This window comes from Canis lupus, chromosome 1, assembly GCF_003254725.2.
Source record: "Canis lupus dingo isolate Sandy chromosome 1, ASM325472v2, whole genome shotgun sequence".
NCBI lineage: Eukaryota > Metazoa > Chordata > Mammalia > Carnivora > Canidae > Canis > Canis lupus.
The window spans coordinates 88712340-88735602 of record NC_064243.1 but is presented as its reverse complement, the minus strand read 5'-3'; the positions used below and the strand labels follow the sequence as shown (position 1 = coordinate 88735602).

Here is a 23263-nt window from a genome sequence, read left to right as displayed (position 1 = left end):
ATGCTGATGTCAAAGGAGCATGCTAATTCAAAATATATTCAAGTACCTTAGTAATATGGACCCCTTTTATTTTTAAACACACAAAAACACAAAAAAGGAAAAGTGGCCTGTATAAGTAATTCAAGTTTCTCCCTGAAAAATGTGAAAAATATTGAAAAGCGTAAGGAATTTAATCCTACTAAGAGAGATAAGCATTGTTGGCATTTACAATAGTTTTTCCTTCGTCTGTGTAATTGCTATCATACTGTAAATACAGGTCCTTTCATCTAGAGGTTGTAATCACATGTGTTTTTCCTTGCTTGTTTTTCCATGTAGAGCATTTAATCAAGAAAACAAGGGGCACCTGGGTGGCTCAGTGGTTGCGCAACTGCCTTCCTCTCAGGGTGTGATCCCTGGATCCCGAGTTCGAGTCCCACATCGGGCTCCCCACAGGGAGCCTGCTTCTCCCTCTGCCTCTGTCTCTGCCTTTCTCTGTGTCTCTCATGAATAAATAAATAAATAAAATTTTAAAATAAATGAGTAGGGATCCCTGGGTGGCGCAGCGGTTTGGTGCCTGCCTTTGGCCCAGGGCGCGATCCTGGAGACCCGGGATCGAATCCCACGTTGGGCTCCCGGTGCATGGAGCCTGCTTCTCCCTCTGCCTATGTCTCTGCCTCTCTCTCTCTCTCTCTCTCTCTCTTTCTCTCTGTGACTATTATAAATAAATAAAAATTAAAAAAAAAAATAAATAAAATAAATGAGTAAACAAACAGGATGGTTGGGCTGTGGGAATCTGGAGGGAGTAATGATCCGTGCAGCCTTACAGATGGCCAGCGTCCTGAGGAGTCATCCCAGGGCATGACCTCTGCACAGTCCACCACCATCCTGAGACAATGACTGAGCCAGGTGTCCTCAGAGAGCCTGAGAAGCAAAGCTGAGATTATCCTGCATGACCTCTGGGAGGCTTAGGGTCACCTGAACAAAATACTCCTTTTTTTCTGAGCCACGGTGTAGATTTTGCTTGGACACCTTTGATCAGGCATCTGACACACATGGCGATATTACCAGTGTAGACTCTCCCCTGTTGTGCAGAAAGAATAGCTTGGAGACAGAGGTGTCTGAATCTTAAGGCCAGATTGCAGGGATTTTTTTTTAAGGGACTTTGGCCACGTGATATTGTACATAAATATTTTTTAAGAACCCTGTTTGACAGATCAGCATATCTCCCGCTGTGGTATAATATTAGTTCTAAAAACTTATAGCTGATCCATTACCAAAGCCAAAAAAAGGGGGTGGTGGGAGAGCCTGAATTAGAAATTTAATGCGAAGAATTTGTGAATTGCTGGTATTCTCATTTTGTCAGCGTGACACATTTGTGTAAGAAATAGATTTCTAAAAATGTATAATGGCTGCTCTGCAGTCTACGTATTTGTTCTTACTTTATGGTGGTTTCACAAGGTCATCTGTAAATTAAGAGCCAACCAACAAACAAGGGAAGTTTTAAGAAAGTAATTTTATAACATTGTTTTTTTCCAGTCATCTTAGTATTCCAATAATTAAAAATAAAATTAGAAAAAATTTTCTTTTATCTTGGATATTTTTATAAAGTTTGGAGATTCTGATGATGTATACATAGAGACTTCTGCCACACGTTCCCTCTATAATTTCTTTATGTCAAGGGATATATTTTTTGCCTGTGTTTCCATTTTCTAGAATTTCAGGTTGAAATACACAAGTCTCAATCTATTCCTTTAGAACAGCACTGTCTGCTAGAAATACAGTGAGAGGCACTTACGTCATTTTAAATTTTATAGTAGTCACATTTTACCTACTCTATCAAAAATATTTCAACAGTCCCATGAAAATTTAATGATACATTTTATATTTTTTCTTCAGGCTAAATCTTCTAAATCTATGTGTATTTTACACTTATTCAGACACTGGATTTTCATCAGAAATACTGGGTCTTGATTTAGATTTCATAAGCTTTCAGTTGAAAAAGTAGACTCACATTCCCAGATGTTCCAAACATATGTAGAAGTTTCCCTGTGTCAGAAACAAGCAGAGTTTTAATACCTTTTTAAGTTAAAATTAAATACAATTAAAAATTCACCTCCATTATATATATATTTCAAGAGCCATTTTAGTTTTATGCGTAGCATTTAATCCTAGTTATTAGTAGCATAGGGAATTGGAAGAGAACTGGCTTGAGAAAGAGAAGACTCCTGTTGGCTCTGTGATTAGCTGTGTGACCTGGAATATAGTACTGTTGGCCTCGAAATCTTCATTTATAAATTAGTTGTAGGGAATGGACCATATGTTCTTCACAGAGTTCCCTTTGATGCTCATTAAATATTATGAATCTTGGATGTAGAAAGCCTCAAAATGCCACACCAGTTTGAAGGTGTTTCAGACCATTTCTGTAAAATAAATAGCTGTTAAGTGTTATGTTTCATGATACATAGCTTAGGTATGAGGATAGAGAAGGGAATAGCCACATCAGATATGGTATCCACAGGAGCTCTTGGCTCTCCTTTGGGGGAATAAATGTTCACATGCTGTAGAAATTATAGAACTAATATATCTCTTTTTCATGAAATTGCCTATATTTATTTCCTATTGCTGCTTAACAAATTCCCACAGATTTAGTGGTTTAAAACAATACAAATTTATCTTTATAGTTCCGAGAGCCAGAAGCCTAAAATTGGGCTCAGGAGGCTAACATGGAAGTGTCAGCAGGGCTACTTTTTTTTTCTGGAGGCTCTGGGGGAGAATCTGTCATTTTGCCTCTTTGAGATTCAAGAGGCCAGCAGCATTCCTTGGCTGATGGCCTCTTTCCATCTTCAAAGCCAGCAATAGCTAGCAGAGTCTTTCTCCCATCCTGTCATTCAGACATGAGCTTTCCTGCCTCCCTTTTGCATTTGCAGGACCCCTCCGATTACATTGGGCCCACCAGATAATGCAAGATAATCCTACTTTAAGGTCAACTGATTAGCAACCTTAATTTCACCTGCATCCTTAATCCCCTCATCCTGTGACACCCGTATGGTCACAACATAGTCACAGATTCTGGGGATTAGGACGTGACCATTTTGGAGGGACCATTTTTCTGCCTACCACGTTGCCAATCCCTGACATTTCATAGTTTTTGCTAGTACTTTTAGAGCTAGTCATTTTTGTTTCTCTGCTCCCTTTTCCTTGTCTGAGATAGGGAACAGTCAGATAACAGAAGGCAGGAATCAACTGGAAGAATTCAGGCTAAGCAGTGACCTCAAATGACTAAAATATTTCTCTTCAGTGAAGCCTACCTCAATCTCCACCTGTTTGTAAAAGCTAATTAGGTGTTGAAGTTTCTCTTATTTGGGACCATGTTCCCAGCCATGGAATGAGAGAGGCTCTGTCCTTCTCAAGAGAATAGGGATGCATTACCTAAGTTTATTTTCTCCTCTTTACCTTTCAACAGAAGAGCCATAAATGTTTGCCAGAGTTCAGCATGCAGATTTTCTCTCTGCTGAGCAGGTGGTCAAAAGTTGTGCGATGATGTTCTCCTAAATACAGAATCATAATGTCCCTGTGAACGTGCTCATTAAGAAAGAAAAAAATTGGACTGTATTAATTTGCATTTCAGTCCATTCTTTTGGGTAGATCTTTATATCTGCCTCTCACTATAATTATTTGCATCTCTGGTGAAAATGTTACATTCATTTCCAGATGAATTATGCTATTATCAAAGGCTCCGAAGGAAATCTTCTGAATTCACCATTAGCATTTAGAAAAAATGGATGAGAAGCTGATATAGAGAAGGTAAGGTAGAGATTTTTGAGTGTCCTAGTACTGAGTAACAAAAGTAGCACTTATCTTTAGGTCGACAGTGTTATTTAGATTTTGCCCTCTGAAATGTTGGTTTGGAGGGTAATAACCTGTTGGGAGATCTCAGTGGTTAAGCTCCATTTCATATGTATTATAACCTCTGTCTGGGCCACTCACTCAGAAATGCTTATGAGTGCATCCTCTGTGCCTTATTTTTTGGAAGGCAGTGGAATTACTGTCCTTGGAGCTGCCATACTGTACAGTTGCAAGATTCCCCATTTGTGTCACTCTGTAGTCTCCGTGAATGGCACCCCCTGGAGTTGTGCAGTGAAAGACTTGGAGGCCTTCTGAAATGACCTTGACATTGCCCATGAAGGACATTGTCAGTGAGGGAGTCCATAGCCTAGTGAGGAACAGATTTACATTGAGACTCTCAATTTTCAACATTACATGTATGGGGGCATCTACATGGTAGTATCTGACTTTTTCTGGAAAAGTTAGGGTATTTGGAAAGGTTTTGCAGAGGAGGTCCTACCTCAACTGAGTCTTGAAGAATGACTAGGAGGTGGTCAGATAAGAAAAAGCTGGACAGTTTCTGGGCCACATCAGTGGTGTGCAGAAGCATATGGCATTTGCAAGACCTGCAAATATTTCAGTATGACTAAAGTGTGAGATTCATGTAGCAACATGATGAGGCAAAGCATTTAGCCTTTCTGTGCCTTTAGTTAGTTCCTCATTTAGTAAAACGAAGAATATAATGTTAGCCACCTTTGGGGGTTTTGTGCATGTTAAATGAAATACACCGTAAGTGAAATGCTTATTAGGAAGGGGCTTCCATAGAAAAAAAAGCACTTAACAGATGTCAACTGTTGATGAAGGTGATGACAATCATGTCACATGAGGTTAAAAAAGTAGGCAAGGTCTGCAGGGCTAAGCAATTTCAATATCATAGTGCTGGCATGGGGAAATTATTAAAGGTTTTTTTTTTTTAAAGTAAACATGATTCACAGCTTTGTAGATTCATAAACTCAGTGTTGTCATTCTATAAGGCTAATTAGACCCTGGTGAATTGATTCATACCACCCAAAATCATCAGATATGATGAAAAAGGCCACCTTATCAATTTACTGGCAGAATGGATGGAAAACACTTGGCATGCTGTGATGAGTATGTCAGTGAAGTGCTATATTTTCTTCCCATGAATTGGTAAACTTGCTTGAGCTCCTGGGTTAACATCACACTTACATGGTCTGTAAGTGAGGATGAGAGTCAGAACAAATGGAGATGAATGACTGAAAAGGCTGGTTTCAGCAGATGATGCCAACCCATTGGATCCGTCTTGGTCACAAACTATATGTCTGTTGTACAGATAAGGATTCTCAGAGCATTTGGTTCAGGGCACCATCTTCTCTGGAGATGCTGGAGACACTTATCTTTTCTATCCTTTGGTACATATCCCCTTTTGTGGACACACTCATCCCCTTGCTTTTTTTTTTTTTTTTTTGTCTTTACCTTTGCTTCAGTCTACTTGTAGAAGATGTCATAGTTTTCCAGTTCTCTTGATTCTCTTTAAGGTTGGCTGCTCTTTGATGAGATTTGGGGGTGTACTTAATCTCAACAATAGACAGTCTTCATAATGGTCATTTTCTCATTTCATGCAGGAATTAGGTGGTGGGTTATTTCTGGGAATATGTATTCATTTGAGCCCATCGTCCACGGAAGCTGAATTTACAGTGCTACTAATGATGTGTAGAATGGCTTTCCATTTCTTAGTGTCCTCATAGTCCCCTAATTCATTGTTCTGGTCATCTCTTCCCCTAAATTGTGAAATCCATGATGTTTGGGAACCTCTGGTATAATGAATGAATAGGTAGGATAACACTTGTGTCTTAAAGTTGTAGTATTTGTATCAGAATAAACATACTCTTATCACAGTACTGTTGCAGGACTTTAGAAATATTTTAAGATATTTTACTGAATGCTTTAGGAATATAAAAATAGGGACACTTGGGTGGCTCTGCGGTTGAGTGTCTACCTTAGGCTCGGGTCGTGATCCCGGGATTCAGTATTGAGTCCCTGCGAGGAGCCTGCTTCTCCCTCTGCTTGTCTCTGCCTGTCTCTCTCTCTCTTTCTCTATATCTCTCATGAATAAATAAATAAATCTTTTAAAAAGAATATAAAAACATTTCTTTTACTGGATTTTCATCCTGTCTTTTAAGCTATAGTGTTACTCTATACATTCCACCAGGCCTTGATCGCAAGGTCAGGCTGATTAAGTAATACTTTATCCAAACAGAAAGTAATAATGTTAAGACAGAATTATTCTAGTGACACTTGATGAAGTAAACCTTTTCTTGCCCTCACCTCTATTATGTGATCTCTTAATCATAAATATCAGTGTATCCAAAAAAATTGATCTTATGTTTCAAACTGTAATTATGCTGGTTTCTTTAATAGTTATTAGAAACATGGAAGCATTTTACACATTTGTGTGCATTTTTAAACAAAACCGGGTTTAAAAAAAAAAAAGTGGAGAAAGCCCATGTAAATTCACTGCCTTATGGAATATGTATTCTGAATATCATTTTTAAACACTGAAACAAAAATGCTTTGATGGAATGCTACAGTCACTGCTCATTATCTTGAATTCACTTGCAGGTCATTTGTTCTTAACTGTTAAAAAAAAAAGTAAATGTTCTTGCTCCAAAGGAAATCAGTCACAATTGTTCATAATGGGTGCTTCTTTAAAACTGAAAACTCTGGAAAAAAATAAAAATGGAAACTCTGAGAAAGACTGTACTCATAATTTTTAATGTTTCAGACATTACAGATGTTGACATTTTGATGAAACAAGAACTTGCCTCCAGTATTATTTTAGTGGCCTGTTCTGTGGAGCTGTTAGAGATAAAAATGTATTATAATGAAATGTTTATTAAAATGCTTATACTGTGCTGAAAATTTGGGTGTGGGCTTGTGCTACAATGACTTCTATGCTCTAGCAAAAATGTTCAGGTACATATTTATGTTAATACAGCATAGAGAAAATGGTGGTTCTCCCTTATTTGGAATAAACTAAAAGTAAAATTCCAGCAACAGTATCAGAGCTGTTAAAATGCAAGGCATGTTTTTCTTCTTACTGTTTTAATTCTCCACTAAAGCAGGACCTATGATTTTAAGAAATCAATATAATTTACTGTGGCTGTTTCGTTTATAGATAGATATCAGATAATATAAAGTGATTTCTTAAGTTACTGTAAAGGACCAAAGAGCACATGAAAGAAAATGTCCAATCGGTTAGTAATTTTTTTAAATGCCAAAAGAAAGTGCTACATTTTGTTCCCTAAGCCTGAGTTTGAGAAGAGTGATAATACCAAGGTTAGAGTGGATGGGGGGAGAATAAGCACTCAGATTCTGTTGGGAATGTCAATTGATGTACATTTTCTTTAGGGCAATGTGTTCATCAGCCTTGAAGTATTTATCTTCCTATATTGCATTTCTACCTCTGGGAATTTAGTGTAAGGAAATAATTGAACAATAGTGGAAAAAAATAAAGCACTGCTATTCTTTGTAGCATTGTTTGTAAAAGCAAAAATTACAAACGTTACCAGTTTCCATCAGTAGAAAATGAAATTATGGTTCTTTTATCCATGGGATGCCTTAGAGCTGTATGGAATGATGCTGTGCAGGAAAAGATGGCATATGTAGTAAATTACAATCTAGTGGATGTAATTTGGTCTCATTTATGGTTAAAGAAAAAGCATGTTTGTCAGACTTTGTGGATGCATCTGACAAAATAAACAGAAGCTATCGCTGGACAATAGATTGCAGGAAACCTTTATTCTTGGCTCAGTTTTGTTCTTTGCTTATTTTTTATGTAAGTAGAAACTTTTTTACAAGAAAAAGTTTTTTAAAATATATCTTTGACTAGCAGTTCAACATGTATAATTGGATGAGTATACAAAGATGTTAAATCAACACAGTATTGTTAACAGTTGAAAAAAAATTAACCTATCTACCTATCCCCTATTGTCAGGAATTTAAGGAAGTCAGGGTATAAGGATGCTTCATAGCCATTGAAATTGAAGATGTAAATCTGTATTTATTGATATAGAAGAGATGTATACATCATATAAAAAATAAAAAGGCTAATAAACATTGTAGGTAGGTAGGAGGGTAGGAATGTAGACAGATAAAAGTCTGGAGTATTTTACATGATAATTTCACTAGTAATTATTTCTGGATGATGGGATCATGGGTAACTTTCAACTTTTCCTGTGTGTCTTTATTTTTTCAATTTTGTTACAATGAACAAATACCTCTTTGATTACTAGAGAAAGTAAAAATCAACAAAATTAGAGACAAAGAAAAATTATCAAAAAATTCTGTAGGATACTATGTGAAATTCTGTGGAGATACACGAAGTATGTGGTATTTCTAGAAAAAATTATTTTATCAAAGTAGCTCCCAGCAGAGAGATCCTAAGTCAGTAACCATGTAAGAAATGAAAAAGTTATCGAAAAGTGCTCTCAGGGCACCTGGGTGGCTCAATGATTGAGCATCTGCGTTCAGCTCAGGTTGTGATCCCCAGGTCCTGGGATCAAGTACCACATCAGGCTCCCCATGGGGAGCCTGCTTCTCCCCTCTGCCAGTGTCTCTGTCTCTCATGAATAAATGAATAAAATCTTAAAAAAAAAAAGTGCTCTCAGAATTCAAAGTGTAAGCCCCAGATGGCCTGAGTAAATTCTTCCAGCATTTAAGGATATTATTAACAAGGGTGAAATTATAATTTGTTAAAATGGGGCTTTAATTGGGAAATTTGGTGTAAACCAGATTGTCCTATGTAAACCTGGATGAGTGTTCACATTATAGTTTCAACATTTTCTAAGTATACCACAAAAAGTCAAACTTCCAAGTTTAAGATGTAAAAATGATCTTTATAACCAGAACTTTGCAAAGGTGGTGTGTGTGCACATGTGCATATGTACACTCACATATACTGGAGATCAGTCTTGCTTATGAATATTGATGTAAAACACTGCAATAAAATACCACCAAATAGAATTTAGCAGTACATTAAATAAATACTAGAGCTAGTGGTACATAACAGGAATGTGAGCTTGGCTCCACATTAGGTCAAAAAAGAAAAATCCATGTGCTTATCTTAATCAATGCCAAAAATGCTTTGCTAAAATTCAACATCTCGTGATACGTTGATTGTGGCAGTGGTTACATGACTGTACACATTCGTCAAAACTCCTTGAACTATATTCTTTAAGAGTGAATTTTATTTCATGTAAATTTTGCCAAACTTAACTTTTTAAAAAAAAATTATTTATTTATTTATTCATGAGACACAGAGAGAGAGAGGCAGAGACACAGGCAGAAGGAGAAGCAGGCTCCATGCAGGGAGCCTGACGGTGGGACTCGATCCCGGGTCTCCAGGATCGCCCTGGGCTGAAGGCAGTGCTAAACCGCTGGGCCACTGGGGCTGCCCCAAACTTAACTTTTAGAAGAATAAATCAAATCGTTTATGGTAACAACAATAACAAAAGGAATACACATTCCTGATTTAAAAGGGAAAAAAAATTAACTTGGTGCAATTAGAAGTAGTAGAATTTGTTACTTTTTTTTTTTTTTTGCTTTATTTTAAATACATAGTCTTATGCCAAACCAGCATCATATTTTGTGAAACACAAGAAGCATTCCCATTTAAATCAGATGTGTGGTAAGAATGCTCACTTTTGCTGAAATTATAAAACTAACTAGAAAGTACCAGCCAGAAGATAAGAAAAAAAAAATATATATATATATATATATAAACATTGGAGTGGAAGTTGGCAAACCTCCTGTTATATGTAGGTATTTGAAGTGCACACTTGGAAAGTAGAGAATCAACTGAAAAATGATTACGAACAACAAGAGAGGCCAGTAGGCTGGGTGGCTAGTTCTAACTGGTGCTAGTGGGGAGAGCAGTGGGAAGAAAAAAGGAAAAAGTGGATGCATACATTATCCACTAGGACAGGTTTCAGGGTATCGCCCACCATCATTCATAGGCAGTGCCACATACCCGGCCCCTGCCAAGCACTGCAGGGCATTCTTCCACCTGGAAGACATGACTGTTGTCCTCTCCTAGAGAGCATGTGGCCAGAGATGGGTTGAGCATCAAAAAAAAAGACAAAGGATGTTATGAAAAGAGTAAGAGGAATGACATTCCTGGGTCACAAGGGCCAAGCCTAAGGTCAGCCTTTCTACCTTTTGATCAGTATTAGTGTTAGCATTTAATTTTTTTTTGATAACTGTTAAAAAGCATTAACTCTTTAATCTTTAAGAAATTGAACATCTGTACAGTGTGAGAATTCACATTCTTAGAGATCTGGATTTTTCAACCTCTCTCGAGGTCCCAGCACCCTTCTCAGCAGAAACAGCATTAGCGGGAACAGAGCAGTGGCTGCCTCTCCCCTTTAGATGTGTGAGGGCTCTCCAGTCTGCTGAGGGCAATGCTCTTTATCTTAGTGCTATCACTCCATCTATGTGCCTGCCCTTGGAAGCATTTCAGTTGGGTCTCCTGGTGTTGGTAATACACTAAAGAGAGATACGGGACCAACTAGGTTCTTAAGTGGTAAAGCAGTGTCTCTAGGAGCTGACTTGTCACTGTGTTGGTTAGTGTGATGGAAGGAACATTTAAACAAATTACAAAATATTTATTTTATACACCCAATAATCCCTAAGTCCCCCATCATAGTTTTAAAAATTAAAAAATTGTTTTTATTTAAAATACCAGTTGGAGGGTTGATCTTTGTGGGGAACTGGCCATCGTCCACCTCTTCCTCAACATTCTTCCTTCTGGGCTCTGCAACATGTGCAGAATTCCTTTTTGGCCAGGGTGATCTTTCTCTTCTTTGACACATCATTAGATTAATTGAGCCTTTAGATTTTACACATTCCTAAAGCAAATTAAGTGGGAAAAATGGGACAGGCTTTCACCACCACTTATGTTGTGGAGCTTTTTCCAGCGTATGTTCTGTGTCGGGATCAGTGAAGTATTCTAGAAGCAAGAGGATTAATTGCATTTTGCCTACATTTTTTTTCTGAAGAAAGGTGGAAGTTTTTATGTTGTCAGTCATGGAGCCAGTTAAATGTAAGTAGCACTCTGAAATCTTGGCTCCTCTTTTATGAAGAAGGATGTAATTTCCGCAGATCGGGGCTGATCTAAAGCTAAAGGTTATTTTTTTATGCTTAAAAAAATATTTCTGGTGCCCTCAATTCCACCTCTTCATCCACTTTAGGGCTTTTCATCTTAAGTATCTTTTTTTGTACCATCTACATCTTTCTTGCTACTCATCTTTTCTCAGGAGGAGAAAAAAAGTTTAAGAAAGTCCCATCCTTAAGACCCTGCCCATGACCTGTCACTGGTGACATTTTGTTGCTTGTTTTCTTCATTGTCTAAATGAAAGCACCGGGCACCCAGTCAGAACTTGAAAAATGTTCTCTCAGTCTGAATCAGCCAAGTTTTCCAAAGCTTACTCTATGTGACTGCCCCCCACCCTGTCTGTTACTACCTCCCCCAGGCCTTGCTCCTTCCATCTGATCTTTTTTTTTTTCCTGCACTCTCTCTCTGGCTCTACCTGAGTCCTCTCGCCAAGGTCACCAGGTGTCTCCCAGACACAAGAAACTCCCTCCACAATCCTTATTATATTCTTGAGCATTTCTGCCACGTGTGATAGGTGTCAGATGTCCCATGTGTAACAAGTGGCATTTGTGAGAGGAACTCTTTATTTTTGCCTCTCCCTGTAAATTTATTCAATGGGGAAAGGTCTACTCTTCTGAGTGTAAAACTCAGGAAGCTTTCTGCTCACTCTTAGGCAATAAAATGTCCTCCTGTCACTTTAAGACACTGCAGCTGGAATGTCAGATGTTGGGTGTCTTGCAGTGGGCAAAGGCTGCACCTTCACATCAGCCACTCCCCTCCCTTGGGGGGTGGGAGTCTGCTGCTCAGCTCCTGAGGAGGGTGGGGTTCTCTCTCCTGCCTTTGACCATCTCCCTGCGCTTCTCACCTCTCTGGGTCAAAACAGGGAAAGGAAGGAATCCAGGGAATAAAAAAACAAAAATTCTCAAAGATCTTACTCAACTGGTACTATTGTAAGATGGCTTCTCACGCTTCCAAGTTCAGCAAGTCCAACCAGACTTTCCCCCAAGTTTCCTCATAGACTGTCTGATCTTCCTCTCAGCTAGCTGAAAGCAATCCCCTCATCTTCAAAGCTATTAGTACTTTTTTTTTTTTTTTAATAAAAATTAGACTACCCTGTCCCAGGCCCCATTGAATAGGATTCTCAAGACTGGGGCTCTGTTGCATTTGTTTTCAAAATTCCATGGATGATTCTGGTGCTCACTGCAGGCTAAGGACCCAAGATCTAGCCTATATTATAGTTAATAATTTGCAGCCCCCCCCCCTTCCTGGACTCTCACCTTCCTTGGGGTCTTTTTCATCTTTATAATACCCTCTACGGAACCTTGATCATAACCGGCTCAGAGGAAGTGTTTTGGGGAAAGCAATTGGCAATCTCAGGGTTCTGGCAGAGAAGCTTTGCTAGCAGTGTGTGTTCTGTCTTCAGATTGAACTGCATACAGTTCTCGTGCTCAGTAAATACTGGATGAGTTCCTGGCGAGGTGGTTAGTGCCCCAGAAAGAGAAGAGAAGAGAGACCACAGTCTAGTTAAATAAGATGTACTGGTTGTGGTTCCAGGCTCTCTTTTGAGAAGACTCGTTTGTGTGTGGCTGTATTCTAAGAGCTTCACATGTATTACCTCAATTAACGTTCACAACCATCAGTTGACAGAGCGACTCTTATTCTCATTTTTTAGGTAAGAAAACAGAGGCTCGGGGATCCCTGGTTGGCACAGCGGTTTGGCGCCTGCCTTTGGCCCAGGGCGCGATCCTGGAGACCCGGGATCGAATCCCACGTCGGGCTCCCGGTGCATGGAGCCTGCTTCTCCCTCTGCCTGTGTCTCTGCCTCTCTCTCTCTCTCTGTGACTATCATGAATAAATAAATAAAAAAAAAACCTTAAAAAAAAAAAAAGAAAACAGAGGCTCAAGGAGGGTACATAACTTAATCCCCAAGGTCATGCAGTTGTAAGGTACAGTCAAGATGTAAACCCAAGCTCTCTGACTTCAGAGGTCAGGTTCTTAAATACTATGTTACAGCAGTTCTCACTCAAAGGGAGTAAAGCTTTAGAGAAATTTGGGGAGATGCCAGGGTTAGCCCTCTCCTCCCTCTTTCCTTTGCCTTTCTCTCCACAGTTTGCCTGCCTGCCCTCTTGCCCTGCAGAAGCATTAATGAAAGAATTTGAGCAAGAGGAAGGGGGTGTATGTACTTTGATGAGATGATTTCAGAAAATTCACTCTGGCAGTGTTTATGCAAAGTGGGTAGGATTGGAGTCATTCTAACTGGTCAAGGCTCATTGGCATTAGGGCAGTTGTCAAGGAGCGGGGGATGGGGCCCAGTGCTTTAGTAACAAAGGCAGAAGGGAAGGGCACCAGATGTTAAGGACATACAATGATAAGAGGAAGGAGAGGGGTGATCTAGAATATGTTGAGTTTGGACTTGGTTGTCTGGGGAGATTGTTGTGTCGTTCATTCTCAGGGAGAGCGGATTTGAGGGAGGGAAAAGTGAGTTTGTTCATTGACCAGGTTGAAGGAACATCAGGTGGAACATCAAGTGGCAGTGCCGCATAGGTGGCTACAGATTCCAGTCTCAAGATAGGTCAGCTGTATCTAGGGATAGAAATGTGAGAGACATCAACACATGGGGCATAGTTAAAACCATGGACGTAGATGTTGTTGCTTAGAGAAGGAGTTTGAAGTGAAAGCAGAACCATGGAGCAAACATCACAGAGCAATCTGTACAAATTTAATAAAGTATCCTGCCTCTGTCCTGGATGTCCTTTTGAACTCAAAGGAATCATTGAACTCAAATCTCTGAACCTCAGTGTACTGGCTGGTCAAGTTTAGTGTGGGTTATTTCTTTTGTTTCCCACAAAGATTGATTGATTGATTTGAGAGAGAGCAAGTGTGCAGGGGGAGGGACAGAGGGAGAGAGAGAACCTCAAGCAGACTCCATGGTCCATAAAGAGCCCGACATGGGGCTTGATCTCCCGACTCTGAGATCAGGACCTGAGCCAAAATCCAGAGTTGGACCCTCATTTAACTGAGCCACCCAGGCACCCCTAGTGGGCATCATTTCTAAAGCTGCCTTCTGATCAGACATTCTGCAATTCTAACTCTTTGCATTGGTTTTCTTGTCCACTTTGGGACAATAGGGCATTGATTAATTGCCTGATTTTGTAACCTCACTGGTATCTGTAAGCCCATGCAGTTATATGGAGGCCTTTTCTGTCTTTCTGATGAGCAGAATGATTACCCTGTATGTGTCCAGCCCACTGACATTCTTGGAAGATAACCTGGAGCACCATGAATGTGGCAGCTGTGAGGAATCCAAGGGGTAGTAGGTGAGGTGATGAAGAGCTCACCTCTGGGCTCCAGTTTCTTTGTCACTTACCTGGTTATGCCACCTCAGGCAACTTAACCTCTCTAAAATGAGGACAATAATCCTAGAGTTGGTGTGGGGACTGAACAAGTTGATACACAGTACTTACAGGGGTCCTTGGCACACATGTCTTCACTCAATATAAGCCACAATTATATGATGACAGGAGTGATGAAAGCATTGGTGGATTGGTGGAAAGCGTCTTAATTGTCAAGGTTGAAGACTTTTGGTTTTCAAACGGAGAGGGAAAAAGAAAAATCGGCATCACTTCCTAATGAGTAGGAACTTTCAGATGGCTAAACTACATGAATGGTAAAAATATGCTTCATATTAACAAATGGAACTATACTTATGTTCACTTTAGAAATGAGCAGGTGCGATACAGGAGGAATTAGAGCACCCCCACCCTTAATATTTGCTCTTTGTGTTGCATTTACTTGTCCTATTTAGCTTGAAGGACAGTGGGTAAAAAGAGCAGAACAAATCATGAACTGCTCTCTGTCTCAGTATTAAACCTTGCTACCTTCAAGTATCAGAGAGGGTAAGAGAGACTTAGCTGTGCAGTGGCTACCCTCTGAACCAAAAAAATTTCCCTTAGGCATGTTCCTTACCAGTCTAAATCTGGCTTCCAATTCCTTTGGAACATTGGACCCACTCTTCAGAACATCCTGACAGGTGTCAGTTACCTGGAGGGAAAGACACATTTTGAGGGAACAGTGACTAATGAAACTTCTTGAATCTTTCTCCAGCTCGCCCCCCCCCCCCACTCTGCTTACTTTGTCTGAAAGAGGCTGTGTTCAACTTGTTTGTCAGGAATAGCCAAATATGTGTCCCTGTGCAGTTTATTATATGCCAGGAAGTACAAGCAACATGACAGCAGTAATTCAAAACAGGGTTTAAAATGAATAAATAAGAATAAGCCCCTGGGATTAGTCCCAATTGAAAGTTCAGCGCCACCAGGGAGGGTAGCTGCTGTCTTTGGGGATGAACAAATGGCTTGCTGTAGGGAATAATATTCACTGATCCAGCCACATTTTTACTTACTGACAGCCTTTCCACCCCTGTGGGGTCCATCTCTTCTCAGATTCAGTAAAATTCTTAGAAAGGAAGTTTATTATTTCTCCACGTCAGACACTGTCAGCCGCATGTGAACCTTTTCACTCATACTTTTTTAAACGATAGAACATGTATCATGTCTCTAAAAATTACTCTGGTCTTGGGGAAGAAGATGAAGAAAGAATTTTCTTCCACAGAATCAAACTAAAAGTAAGAAAACAAGGAAGCCCTCTGGTGAGAGGGGTAGAAAAGGGGGAAAGATCACTTTGTGATTGTGGCACTGAAGTTTTTAATACAGAGGGAGCTATTGGCTTTTACTGTTTGTAAGGCCTCGTATGGACATCATGCCATTTGATCCTCGTAAAGAGGTTGTGTCCCCACTTCATAAAGGATCTAAATGAAGCCCAAAGAGATTGACAGACTAGTCCAAGGTCGCAAAGCTAGAAGTATGATAGTCTGACTCTGGGTCTGACACCTTTATTTATTTTTTTGCTGTGATCGTGCTGTGTACTAATTTGTTGAGCCCTCATAGAGGTTTCTGAGACACCCAACTGGAAGGCCCAAATATGTAAATCCAACTAGATTTGTAGCCTTTGCATGTTTTAGAGTTAACTTTATACATTATCCATAAAACCCTGAGTTATTTTTTTCCTTCTTGCTGGATGGATCAAGATGGCAGGCAGGGAGAGAGCAGTATATAGCCATAGAAAAGGGTATCAGTGATTGCCTTGGTTTATGGCCTAGGAAAAGTTCGATGCCAAAGTGAAGGTACCAAAAAAAAAGGAACGCTGCCAAAAATATATAAAACCAGTGAGGAACAAATGATATCAACTCATTTTTCTCTTCTATGGAAAGATGTAAGGCAGTAGAGAGTAGGGGCTGAATGGCTCTTTTTAGTATCTTCCCTGATACTCTCTCCTTTGAGTAAATTGAACAGAGTAACTACAATTCACATTTATTTGTTGACTTGAATTTTGCTGAAGGCCTAGGCTGTGAGCTTCTTCTGGTGGGGCTTTGAGGCCCTTTCTACCATTGGGCCCATGTCTGTATGATGAGTGTGGCTCCGTGTGAGTGGGCTGATGAAAAAAAGATCATTTTTTTCAGCGGCCATGAAAAAAATCTCAATGGAGCGTCAGAAGTCCCAGAATAAACTTCTGCTCTGATTTTCTAATCTTTGCTGTTGCTTTAAAGCTTTAAGGATTGGTCAAAAGATCCTTGAAAGCAAATTCCTTAGAGAGGACCTATACTTAGTGGGCTCTCAATAATTGGAGAGCAAATGGCTGATAAGTTTCTGATATCATCTTCTGTTTTTCTTTCGTTAAGATAATTAAATAACTTCATGTCTTTAAGCACAGTTCTCATTCTTCCCATATGTGATAACAACCCCTGCCGAGTTCCTGGACTCAGTTTACTTTAACTGTTCCATCTCATGAATGATGCTGGGAGGATATGTCAGAGCTGACTTTTAGCAGATACACAGTTGAGAAAGTCAAAGGCTCTGAAATGAGCTTCGTTTCCTCCTTTGTGTCTTCTTAGAAATAACTTGATTTTGAGGGCACTTTGGGGATAGGACTAAGGAGAGCTGGTGGTTCTGTTGGTGATCTATAAGCAGCCTAAGACAAGTATCCAATGCTTACAGGAGGTTGCTGGAGTCTGTTGGGTGTTTACGGCCCCAGGGAAATGTAGCTTGAGGAGTGTGTGTGTGTGTTTCTGTGTCCATTCTTTGGACTGGCAAGGCCAGCTAGCTGTTCTCCCACTGATATCGTTGTGTGTTGGAGAGATTTGGAAGCTCAGCATTCCAGTTTAGACTCATGATTAGTGTTTGAACAAAATATCTCCCTTTCAGTTGAAGTATTCTTACTCTCTGTCTTCCATTTATATTTCAAATTCCCATCGTCTCTTTCTGTATTGATAACATTTTGAAGTCTAGCTCCTTAAATAATATGGTGTATAAATTTCAAATATTTAGTGAATTTCCACATGTGTGTATACCTGGGTAACTAACACCCAGATTAGGAGATATTTATTACCTTGTGCCCACCCCCCGCCCCAGTCATTTGTCCCAAAGGTAACCAATATTTTGACTTCTACCACCACAGATTGATTTGGACTGTTGTTGAATATCATAAAAATGAAGTCACAGAGTATCTACTCTTTTGTGTTTGATTTCTTTCTTGAAATATTATCCTGTAACTCGTTGATGTTGTTGAATAAATAATGCCATTATATAATTTATTCACCCATTCAACTGTTTATGGATATTTGGGTTGTTCCCAATTAGGGGCTATTACAAATAATAATGCAAGGAACATTCTTGGGACATGTCTTTTAGCAGATATAAGCATGCATTTCTCTCAGGTATATACCCAGGAGTGTGTTTACTCAACCATAGAACATACATGTATTTTCTTCTTGTAGGTACTGCGAAACACTTTCCCTAAGTGATTGAACTAGTTGATAACCACTAAGTTCCTATATTATGAAAGTCCACTTTTCCTCTGCAATATTTTTTTAAATTTTTATTTATTTATGATAGTCACAGAGAGAGAGAGAGAGAGAGAGAGAGAGGCAGAGACATAGGCAGAGGGAGAAGCAGGCTCCATGCACCGGGAGCCCGACGTGGGATTCGATCCGGGGTCTCCAGGATCACGCCCTGGGCCAAAGGCAGGCGCTAAACCGCTGCGCCACCCAGGGATCCCCTTCTGCAATATTTTTATTCTAGGTTGGTGATGCTTGTTACTATGGGATGTTGAGATATTTGTCAGTCCATCTAAGGGCGTATATGTATATACACACATTTTTATTTCACAGTCATTCAATATGGATGGATTCAGAGGTAGATGTTTGCCTTGCCATATGCTTGGGAGTTTAATAATGGAAAAACTGCCCCTAGGAATTAAAAGGAAACTATTTGTTAGCTTAAGAAAATGTAATATTAATCACAATAAAGCTTAACTATTGAGTGGGTATCTGCCTTTATGACTCAGGAGTGAGCATGAATATCAACTGTCTGTGGTATTTAATTCATACCCAGAGTGAAACCAGAAGGATGAATTGACTCAGGGACAATCTCCTGAATCCTGCCTCTGGCATTATTCATTTGTAACAGGCTGAATTGCATTTTATGGCTGCTGTTTTCTCTCATTTATCCTTTATTCCTTTGAGAGGAAGCAGTAACTAAATATATTAAACACTGCTTAGAATCTTCAGCACTGAGCATTTTAATTCTATCAAGAGTGTATCAGCATATGGTTGAAAAGGAGTGGAAACTTAGGCCTTTGGTTTCATAGTTCACATAACGGTTCATTCAAGTGATCGACCTGTGTGGTTGGGAGGACACTTTAATAATAATATTGATAAGAGAAAAGGATTTGTCAAAGTACTTAGAATCAGTGGAGAAAAGCCTGTTAAGCTGGATAACAGGGTTTTCTTCCCTTCTGGACAAAGCTGTGCTAGTCCATTCAGTCATCAATCATTTATTTGCACAGTGATTCAACTACTTACTGAGTCCTACGTCCTAGGCTCTGGTTTAGGTATTAGGCATATAGCAGGAAACAAAGCAAAGGCCTTGTTTTTGTGGAGCCGACCTTCTTGACAAGGATAAGAGGCAAGAAAACTATGTCATATATGTCATTTGGTGCTCTAGAGGAAAATATAGGCAGTGTAAGGGGTATGGGAGTGAGTGTACGTTTGATGTCATGAACTGCTGTTGGTTTTTATAAGGGAAGGTTGGGGAAAGCTTCTTAGTCAATGACATTTGTATAAAGACCTGAAGGGATGGAGCATGTGGATGTCCACTGGAAGAAGAGGAAGCCAAGTGGAGGAGGGAGCATGCCTAGTGGGCTGAGGATAGTAAAAGGGCCTTTGAAGTTGGAGGGAAGGCATTGAGGGGGACAGTGTCTGGACGTGGGGTCAGAGGGACAGTAGGGACCCGGATCCCATAGGGCTCTAATGACTGCTGTAATGACACTGACTTTTTTCTCTGAGTGGGAATTCCCCTGAAAGGTTCTATTCAAGTCTTCCCTTTAGAATTACCTTCAACTCTGGCTGGAGAACTGACTTACAGAGATAGGGATAGAAACAAGCAAATGAGTAAAGACAGCTAATAGGTGTGTTCAGGCAAGAACCAAAAGGCACGGATGTCTGATTTTGTGGACTTTTCACCATCTTTGTGCTTTTAATAAAGATAATTGTTTTTAAAGATTTATTTATTTATTCAGAGAGAGGCAGAGACACAGGCAGGGGGAGAAGCAGGCTCCCTGCAGGAAGCCCAACGTGGGACCCGATCCCCGGTCTCCAGGATCACGCCCCGGGCTGCAGGCGGTGCTAAACTGCTGCGCCACCAGGGCTGCCCCAAAGATAATTGTTCTTATCCAGATGTGGATGAACAATGTTGGCACCTTTGAGCCACGAGTAATAATTTAATAATACAAAAATTAGTATTATGCTGTGACTATTAAAAAGTTCCATAATTCATGCTTTTTTCTATTTATCCTATATTAATTTACTTCTGAAGGCTCTTCCTCATCTCTCTCCTGTTTTTATTCAATAAGGTACCATTCTTTCAGCCACTCATGCTTGAATTTGTCATTTGTGACACCTCTCTCTCCATCCTCTATAAATGCAAGGAGTCGGGTACTGTCATTACCTTCCTGTCTCTCAAATCCATCTCCTTTTTCTGCCGCTCCCAACTTGAGCTTAGACCTTCCTTTTGTCTCGCAGTTTAGCCATCAGATTCTCCTTCTCTAATCTGTGAGAAAGGCAGCAAAAACAATGCAGGTTTTGAAGTAGGACCTTAATTCAGATTGGCTCAGGTCTTTGTTCTTCTGTGTAGCTGTAGGGCCTTTTGCAAATTTTTTAAAGAAGATATATTTATTTTAGAGAGTGAGCAAGAGTGAGCACAGGGAAAGGGGCATAGGGAGAGGGAGAGTCTTAAGTAGACTCCACATTAAGTATGCAGGGCTCAGTCTCATGACCAAGATGACAACCTGAGCCAAAACCAAGATTCGGATGCTTAACCAACTGCACCACCCAGATGCCCTCCTTTTGCCATTTTTTAACCTCAGCTGTCCTGCTATAGAATGAGCATTAACAATATCTAATTTGTAGGATTGCAATGAGGATGCAGTGGGACTGTGGAGTGTTTAAAGTGCCTGGCAAGTCGTGGGTGTTGGTTCTTCCCCCTTCCATTCTTCGACTTCACTCCATCATTGAGCTGTCTGGCAGGTCCTAAAGTATAGTTCTCATAGCGTCATTCCTCTTGTCAGAAAGTTTCCACGGTTTCCTGTTGCCTCAGATGTTAAATTTGGGTCCTTTTGGCTGGCATTCAGAGCCCCGGTTCTCTCACTCCCACTTCCATTTCCAAGTTTTTCCCCATTATTGTTCTTCTCCACGTACATCACATCATGTATTAGCAAATTCACTATTTTGTCATGCTGTCGCATCTCTATGAAAAAGACCATCGCTCCATAAAAATCCTACCTATCCTTTTTTTTTTTTTTAATTTTTATTTATTTATGATAGTCACACAGAGAGAGAGAGAGAGGCAGAGACATAGGCAGAGGGAGAAGCAGGCTCCATGCACCGGGAGCCCGATGTGGGATTCGATCCCGGGTCTCCAGGATCGCGCCCCGGGCCAAAGGCAGGCGCTAAACCGCTGCGCCACCCAGGGATCCCCCTATCCTTTAAATCCTGCCTCAAGTACTGTTGCCTTTGCAAAGCTAAGAATCTGGAAGTGGCTTCTCCCAATTCTAAAACATCATTGCCCTTTTAGGAGGCAACATGGTGCCCAGGCTTTCTGGAGCCAGAACGCTCAGATTCTGCCCTTTACTCTCATCCTGGGGACATTGCTTAATTTCTGCATCTGTTTTCCCCTGCAAAATGAGGACAATAATACCTCCTTGAAAGGGCTGTTTTGAGGAGGTAAGTAATAAGGTACTACACGTGAAGCCCTTTAAATAGTGTCTGACACCTGGCAAGCTTAAATCAGTTTCTATATAATTATAAGCATGACTAATCAACATTATTATATCATTAGGACCTGTACTTCACAGGGAATTCAAACGAAAAGCTATTCTGAGATAACAGTGGAAAAAGAGGCATAGACTAGGAACCTGGATCCTAGTACTGGTTCGCACTACTAAACAAGCTGTGTGATGGTGAACGTCACTTTTTTTTCCTTCAGCTGCAAAAAGAGAAGAATGAACAAAAATCACTAAGCTTTCTTTCGGTTCAGACAGCCACATGGCTGTCCGATAGCCACCTGCAACTCACATCGCCCAAGGGAGAAGTCTTAATTCCCACCTGTTGAAACCCACTCCATCCCTATCTCCGTAAGTGACCATGCTGTGTATCCAGCGGAAGCAGGAAACCTAGGAGTTGCCTTTGAATGGCCTGTTCATTTCATCATCTAAATCCAACCCATCTGAGGCCTGTCCTGTTGGTTCTACTTCTCCCTGTCACCGTGGCTACAACCCTAGCCGGGTCCTCTGCCTGCGCCTCGGCGGTCGGTTCCTCATCGGCCTCTCTGCTCCCACCCTTGCCTACTTTCAGCCTAATTCCCACCCAGCCCAAGCCATCTTTAAAACCTAAACCAAAAGAACACCACTCTCCTGCTTTAAACTCCCCAGTGGCTTTTCATTGTACTTGGGATGAGAGATCCAGACTCCTCTGCGCCCTCACAACCACTCTCCCCCCTGCCCTTTCTTCTCTTGGCGCCAGCTCACCAAACTGACATGTCTAGGGCTTTACTAGCACGTGCTGTCTTCTGTGCTTAGAGTATGCATCCCCCAGATGTCAGCGTGACTTGCATCTGGAATTTAGATCTCCGTCCTTTCTAATTGCCCGCCCCCCCTTTCTATCAGTAGTGCTCTATCACACCATCTTTTTTTTCCCCCTTTCCTAAGGTTTACCACGATCTGAAAACAGCTTTATTTATTCATCTCTCTCTTTCCTTGCAGTAGAAATGAAATGCCCTCCTATTAGGGCCTCCTTCCTACCAGTGCTTAGTGCATAGTAGGTATGCAAAAACAAAACAAACAAAAAACCCCAAACCGTGATTTTCATGATACCAAAATTTATGTTAATTGCCTAAGCTGAGTGTTGTGTTTTTAGAGCGTGAAGCCCTCTTACTTTTGCCTCCGTTTAAACCCTCGTAGGGAATGAAGATGATCTTGGAGCACACATGCTCGTGCTGGAAACGGGACTAAATTAAGAGGGCTCCAGGGACAGGCTGGCTTTCGCTCCGGGGCCTCAACAGCCTCCCCCTCTCACCCCCCACCCCTGCTTCCAGGACTGCCTCTCCTCCGGCCTCCCTCCTGCTCCCTCCTGCTGCTTCTCCTCTCCCAACGACCCCATTCCCTGCAGACAGCAGCCTGCAGGCTTCGCTGCGGGGGTTACACCCTTTCCTTGACCCCACCCCCCCCACCCACCCCCACCCCCCCCCACCCCCCCCCACCCCCGGAGCTTTCATTGTTCTTAGGATCAGGGCCCGGGCCACCACCTCCACCTCCGGCAGGCCAGCCCCCCCCTCCCCCGGCCCCCGCCGCCCACCGCGCTTCCCCTTCCTGGACGCCCCGCAGCCCGCTCCCGTTCCGTGTCCTCCGGAGGTCAGGAGACGGCCCCTTCCTCAGGGAAGCCCTCCCTGCTTAGGCCAAGCTCCGCTCCCCTTCGTACGGCCCCCGCATCGCCACCAGCCTCTCTGTCAGAGCTCTGCTTTGCTACACCCAGACTCCGGGGACTATGGTGACCTTCGGAAGCCGCGTCGCCGCGAGCTTGCGGCTCGGTAGTAGTAGCTAATTGCGGAAGAAAAGGGCTGAACGGCCGCCGCCGGGCCCCTCGGCGCCCCTCCCCCTCGGGCTATGACGCATTAAGCA

At 41.3% G+C, this 23263-nt stretch overlaps 1 protein-coding gene and 1 long non-coding RNA gene across 18 annotated transcripts in view; one reads left to right on the top strand and one right to left on the bottom strand.

Annotated features, from left to right (window-relative positions):
• The window catches only part of PIP5K1B (phosphatidylinositol-4-phosphate 5-kinase type 1 beta), a 300641-nt gene that overhangs the window by 54971 nt on the left and 222407 nt on the right, over window positions 1-23263 (top strand). The window lies entirely within an intron of this gene.
• LOC112644761 (uncharacterized) lies at window positions 1510-23252 on the bottom strand. Of its 14 annotated transcripts, none has more exons than XR_004807143.2 (6): window positions 20038-22512; window positions 14945-15019; window positions 14443-14556; window positions 12256-12448; window positions 3433-3527; window positions 1510-2025 (listed from the first exon to the last, which is right to left on the bottom strand). It is a non-coding gene; the product is annotated as an uncharacterized LOC112644761 (long non-coding RNA). The 14 variants fall into 14 exon arrangements; XR_004807145.2 differs by lacking the exon at window positions 1510-2025 and adding an exon at window positions 2032-2399; XR_007401282.1 differs by lacking the exons at window positions 1510-2025; window positions 3433-3527 and adding exons at window positions 7633-10834; window positions 23138-23252 and having other exon boundaries at window positions 20038-21573.